Below are 6,000 nucleotides of genomic sequence, written 5' to 3'. Positions count from 1 at the left end.
TCTGGAAAGTGCCTTACCTCAGCACAAAGCTACTTCCATTTTTATGTTTGTCACACGTCAAATTAATGATGAGTAGGCCTACAGAATTGAATGATTTCAATATTTGATTAAGAATGCTACAAAGCTGAGTGAAATTGAATTGAATTGAAAAGCTGGCGTCTCAAGCGATGAAGTATTGTACTTCCGGTTTGGGCACACAGATCAATAGCGATAGACTTGTTAAATGTTTGACATGCGCATTGGGCACCACTGGGCGCTGAAATCTGAAAACCTGTCATGATCCCTGTATTTGTTGAGATTTGTAGTTGCTTTTGTTTCATGTTATGTCTTTTTTTTATATTTTTATTGTGGTTCATGTCTTGTCCTGTTCATTCGGTCTATTGTTTACACCTGTGCTTGTCGACCCGGCCCCTTGTGTCTTCCAATCAGCTCCCTCGGCCATTTGTGTCTCATCCAGGTGTTCCTCGTTGTCTTGTCAGTTTGTTTGTATTTAGTTCCCTGCTTTCTTTCAGTCTTTGTCGGTTCATTGTCGCTGTCACGTTGTCTTTTTTTTATGTGTAATGGTGTGTTTTGTTTTGTTGTTTTGTAGCATTTAGGTCCTCAGTACTGCAACAATTTATACTATACTTACTATATACAGGATTTTTCTTTATTGTAGTTTGTTGTTTGTTAAAAAGAAAAATGGTCTTATCCCCCTTGATATTTGTTTTTAATTCATGACAGGGGTCGGTCATGTTTTATTTGATTTAACTATTTATTTTAATTTATGTCAAAATGGAAATGACATTTCATTCCAGTTCATATTTTTATGTTAAGGGAAATTATTTTGTTTTGAATATGACAGTATTATGGCATGTGGCCTGACCCACCTGAATAAATGAACCAGTTAACTTGTTAAAAATGTATTTACAGCCCGGTTTCGAGTCTTCTATTGTACGCCTGTCTAACTGTCTGTGATTAGAATATCTATTTTCACATTTTGTATTTTATATGTATGGTGTTTTTCCAACAAGTATGTACTGCAATTATGACTTAAAATTTGCATTTTAATGGATTAGTAATATAAACGTGTAAATAGAATGAAAAACAGATCTAACTGTTCTGACTCATTGGAATTCATGTTATGTCGGTGTCATAGGCAGTGGATCTTTTTGACTTTGTATTACTTACATAAGCTGAGGACCCCTGTAGTTCATTAATTGAACAGACCATATCAATAGCCAGGTGCAAATCCATACATTTTTATGTCTTTTTAGTTTTTCTTTTCTTAAAGGCTTTGTCCTCGCTTTATGTGCACATAAAACTGCTCATACAAGTTTGCTGCTAATTATCTCCCTGCCTTAAAGCCTTGATTCCTACACAAGAATTGGATCAAACAAATCATCGTTAGAAGCACCTTGCATATGATATGTTTGAGTTTTCTTTATCTTGCAGAAGGCAAAACAGAAGTTCCTTTGCAGGCCATATTCTTTTGAAACATTTCTAGTCCCTCTCTGCCCTTATTATCATTATTTCCCCAACCTGAGTCGATGTAGTCTAGGGGAGCTCTATTTAAAACCCACTAATATGTGAGCCCTATTTCGGCATCGGGATGGTGATTAACAGAATATACCATTAATAACTTCACCACCACCACCTGGGCTCTGTTCAACATGCATCTCCTCCACCTGCGATCCATCCACCATTTTACACATGAGGAATCTGGAAACCCCCTGTGCTCACATGCACGACACCCAATCTTTTTATTATTTATTGCTTCTTTGTTTGGGGGTGAGCTCCAACAAGCAATTTGTAGGGTTTGCTTTTTTTTCACGTCACTGTTTTTTGTGTTTTTTGTAAATGAGTTTACCTGTATGTAGTCTGTCGCAAAAGTTAGTACCCCCGTCACATTTTATTATTTTTTCATGTCGTCTTTTCATGGGACAACATTGAAAAAACTACAATTTGTTTTGATGTAAAGTAGCGGTTGCATGACTTCAGAGTTTTTTAAGTCGACACTGCGAAGTCAAGTTGATATTGACTAATTGCTGGTGATGTCATTGAATTTTTTTTTTAGAATAATACGTATTATATGATTTTTTTTAAATCACAGGAAGAAGGAATGCTTTACAATAACCAGGAATATATTCAGCAACAGGTCACAGCTCACACTATTGAAGTTTGCAGTCGGAATCTATGACGGAAGCCCACTTAAGAGGCAGACTGACCAAAAGGCGGGTACTATTCAACCTCGAAAAAAAGGCGAATGGTGGATGACGGAAGGGTACCCATGCTGCAGATGGATGGCGAATAACTCAATTTTCAGTCAAATGCCCAGCTCTGTATATACACAGTAGTAACAAAATTTTGAAAACACTAACAATTCAGTGTTTTTTTACTATTTAAACATTATCATTATTATTAAAGATTAGTACTTAAGTCAGCGACATTATGAAGAAATATTGATGGAATTGTTTCGCAAACAAAAAAAGTTTAATCATAATTTTGATTCCTCAAATTAGTCACCATTTGTCCAGATAACAGCTTTTGAGCATCTTGGAATTTTGTCAATCAGCTTTATGATGTGTGTGTGTGTATGTATGTATGTATGTGTATATATATATATATATATATATATATATCTCCATCCATCCATTATCGATACCGCTTATCCTCACAAGGGTCGCGGGGCATGCTGGAGCCTATCCCAGCTGTCTTCGGGCAGTAGGCGGGGGACACCCTGAATTGGTTGCTAGCCAATTGCAGGGCACACAGAGACAAACATCCGCACTCACAATCATACCTAGGGGCAATTTAGACAGTCCAATCAACTTACCATGCATGTTTTTGCATTTTGGAATGCAGGAGGAAATGCCATATATATATATATATATATATATATATATATATATATATATATATGTTCCATTCACTATGAACAATGCATGTGGTGCAGCTTGAAGACAACATTCAAACATGTGCATGACAACTGAGTCTGAGTGACATTAATTGCTTCTTTTACTATATGACCGAGTACAAGAGGTGACTTGTAAGTAGTTTTAGTCCCTGTATATGTGTCTATTTTTGGCCCATTACGCTTACTTATTCTGATTCATGAAGCACAAACAGACAAACAAACAAACAAAAAAAAAAAAGGCAGGTGGGAGAAATTGAGCTTCAGACATGCATAGCCTCATTTTTGCAATGCGGTTTACAAGATGCAATCACTGCTGGTATTTTTCTACACAGACAACTAGCACGTATTTTGAAGTGAAAGGGAAGGAGGAGGTGCGAGAAGAGGCCCGTGAGGAGTAAACGGAGACAGACAGGCCAACAGACAGAGTGACAGAGAGGAAGAAAGAAAGTAGGCGCTACAGACAGCAAAATGAGCAGGTGATAGAAGTGAAGTGAGAGAGAGAAAGAAGAGGGGCGACCTGAGAGGAATCAAACAGGGGCTCCGTGCAGCAGAGCTATGTCGACAAATGAGCGTGTTATGGCTGCCCGCTGGGACTTCCCCGGCAGATCGTTTGTGCTGTTTCCCAACGTGTTGTGAGGAGCGCCACAGCGCCACATGGGGAACGCGTGAAGGCGTCAAGATGGGATTGCTTAAGACACATGAAACAAGGTGTTTTTTTGATGCCATCTCCAGCGGACAAAAGCCTGATTTCCTGTTTTTGTTTGTGACACAACGGGTGCTTGTGTAGTTTTGCAGTTTGTTGTTGTTGTTTTTGATTGTCAGGGCTGTAAATAACTAAACACACAAGACGACAAGAAGTTGTGGAGGGCCTGAAGATGAGAGCGCAAATCAGAAAAATATCTGACACAATTTCGCTTTCTTCACCTGTTACAAAGAAGCAAACAGTTTGCTCACCTTTGTCTCGCTCGATAAGCCCTTTGATTTACTGACGACCTGTCCAGTGCGGAGTCCCCCGAAAGCCAGCTGCCATAGGCTCCAGTTCCCCACATCTGTTGTGTTCATACACACGTTTTTTTAGAGGATCGGGACTTTTATACTGGGACATACTTCAACCCAATTTTTAGATGCGTCTGAGTACTCAAAGAAATAAGGAAAGAATGGACGAGACCGTGCAGGAATGTTAAAGGCTGGTGGCGCGTGTTTGAGTCGTTCCACATATCCCAACGCACACCTCACAACCTGAAATTATGCCACGCGCAACAAAAGAGCAGCCGGTGAAGAAATAGAAGCTAAATATGAAGAGACACTATGCATTCCCCTGGCCATTCACAGAGCCTGCACCCAATCACAATGCTCCACAACTGGTCATTTATCACTCACGCGCACACACATACGCATGCATACGCACTAAAAAAACAAAAAAAAACAAGTAGTAGCAGCCAAATGCATGACTTGTAATTTATACAATCTCTGATGAAGGGCCGAATAGATGCATTAACATTAAAGCGGATGCCGTCCATTCTTACAGTTTCATCTGCGTATCAACTCAGCATCTTGGCAGGAACATTTGTACCAAAAAGCTTTTTTTAATGCTTAAATGAAAATTTTAATGAGGCCGTGTCTTGCCGTTCTCGTCGAGCCTTTAAGAGCCCCTCTAAATCATTAAAACTTGCTCTTTCTTTGATTTCAAGGTCATTTGAAGAAATAAGGCAGCCTTAAGTGGCCCTCAGACCAAAAGTGGCCTATATGCCCACAACCGCAAATGAATGTAGCCTAATGCTTTTTAATTTGCATTCGTCTTAAAAAAAAAAAAAAAACTCTGAAGAGTCATCTCCGAATTTTAGCAGGCTAGATGGCACTTGAGAGGCTCAGCGGTCATTAGCAGCAATGCAGATCCTCGAAAAAAAATAAAAAATAAAAGCAGAATGCCATTCTTGTCTTGTTTTATGTTAAGCCCATTAACCTGCTAGCCAGACGCTCTTTGTATGCATCCAATATTTCTGTCTGACTTTGAGTGTGCTTGCACATACACACCGATTGCCCCGCCTCCTCGGGCCAAAGCACATGCAAGGACGCCATTCAACGCCCAAAACAAGAGAACATAACATTGGATTTTAGTGAGGAGACAAATGGCTTGTGCGTTTGATCCCACGTGCCAAGATGAGAGATTGTAATAATGTTGTGACATGTCATTGCAGAACTCCACGCGAAATATTTCGTTGCCGCTCCTTTTTCCAAACATTGTTCTGTTCTGTTCTTCATTACAAACAGCGTAGCGGCTCAAATGGTGGCCTCAATGTGAGCGGTCACATAAAACCTACACGGCGCTTTGAGTGCAGGGCCACAGATGAACATTTTCGGGTAACGCATTGAACTGACGAGACAGCGGACAACAGTGCATCCTATTAAACACAGCAAGGCGAGTCATCCGTAGTCTTGTTTTCCCGACTATCTTTCGTTTTCAATTCACCATCGTGTGTCCCTCTTCTTTCACTTTCATTTCCTTCTCTCCGTGTGCTTGTGTGTGTGTGCGTGTGAAAACGGAACATCTCCAATGAAATTGGTTTTCCGTGGAGAAGCTGATGGATCACTCTGCGCTACTGGCGGGAGAAGAAGATTGTTTATGCCATACGGCCAAATGCATGTATGCACGCATGCACAAATACACACGCACACACGCGCGCAGGGGTGAGAGGACAAGGGGAGTGTTTATGCTGAAGCAAAGCGAATTTTTACGAGCTGCAGATTGCTTCTTATAGGAAACTACACTTTTAAGCTGCAGAGATGTAATCTAGATTGTAGCGTTCCCAACAATGAATTATAGTTTTGAGGCAAAAGCTCCGCCAGTGCTCTTTCTCGTCCTGCGTTTTCTCAGTGCACACAAGCTGCATGCAGATTATTGGGATAAATGTTATTGCTTTTACAAACAACTGATTTTGTATGGCCAGCAAATCAGAAACATCAATAGAAACGGAGAATGTTGTGCGTGCATATGGGTGAGCGGTTACAGTTGAGTTTTTTTTTTGTTTTGTTTTTTTTGCATGTCAATACAACTACACTCAGTAGACAAAACATAAGCTACACTTTCACAATTGAATACGATC

This window comes from Filicampus tigris, chromosome 21, assembly GCF_054856515.1.
Source record: "Filicampus tigris isolate MCC_2025a chromosome 21, RoL_Ftig_1.0, whole genome shotgun sequence".
Lineage (NCBI taxonomy): Eukaryota > Metazoa > Chordata > Actinopteri > Syngnathiformes > Syngnathidae > Filicampus > Filicampus tigris.
The sequence above is the reverse complement of the archived record's forward strand: the minus strand, read 5'-3'. Positions refer to the sequence as shown.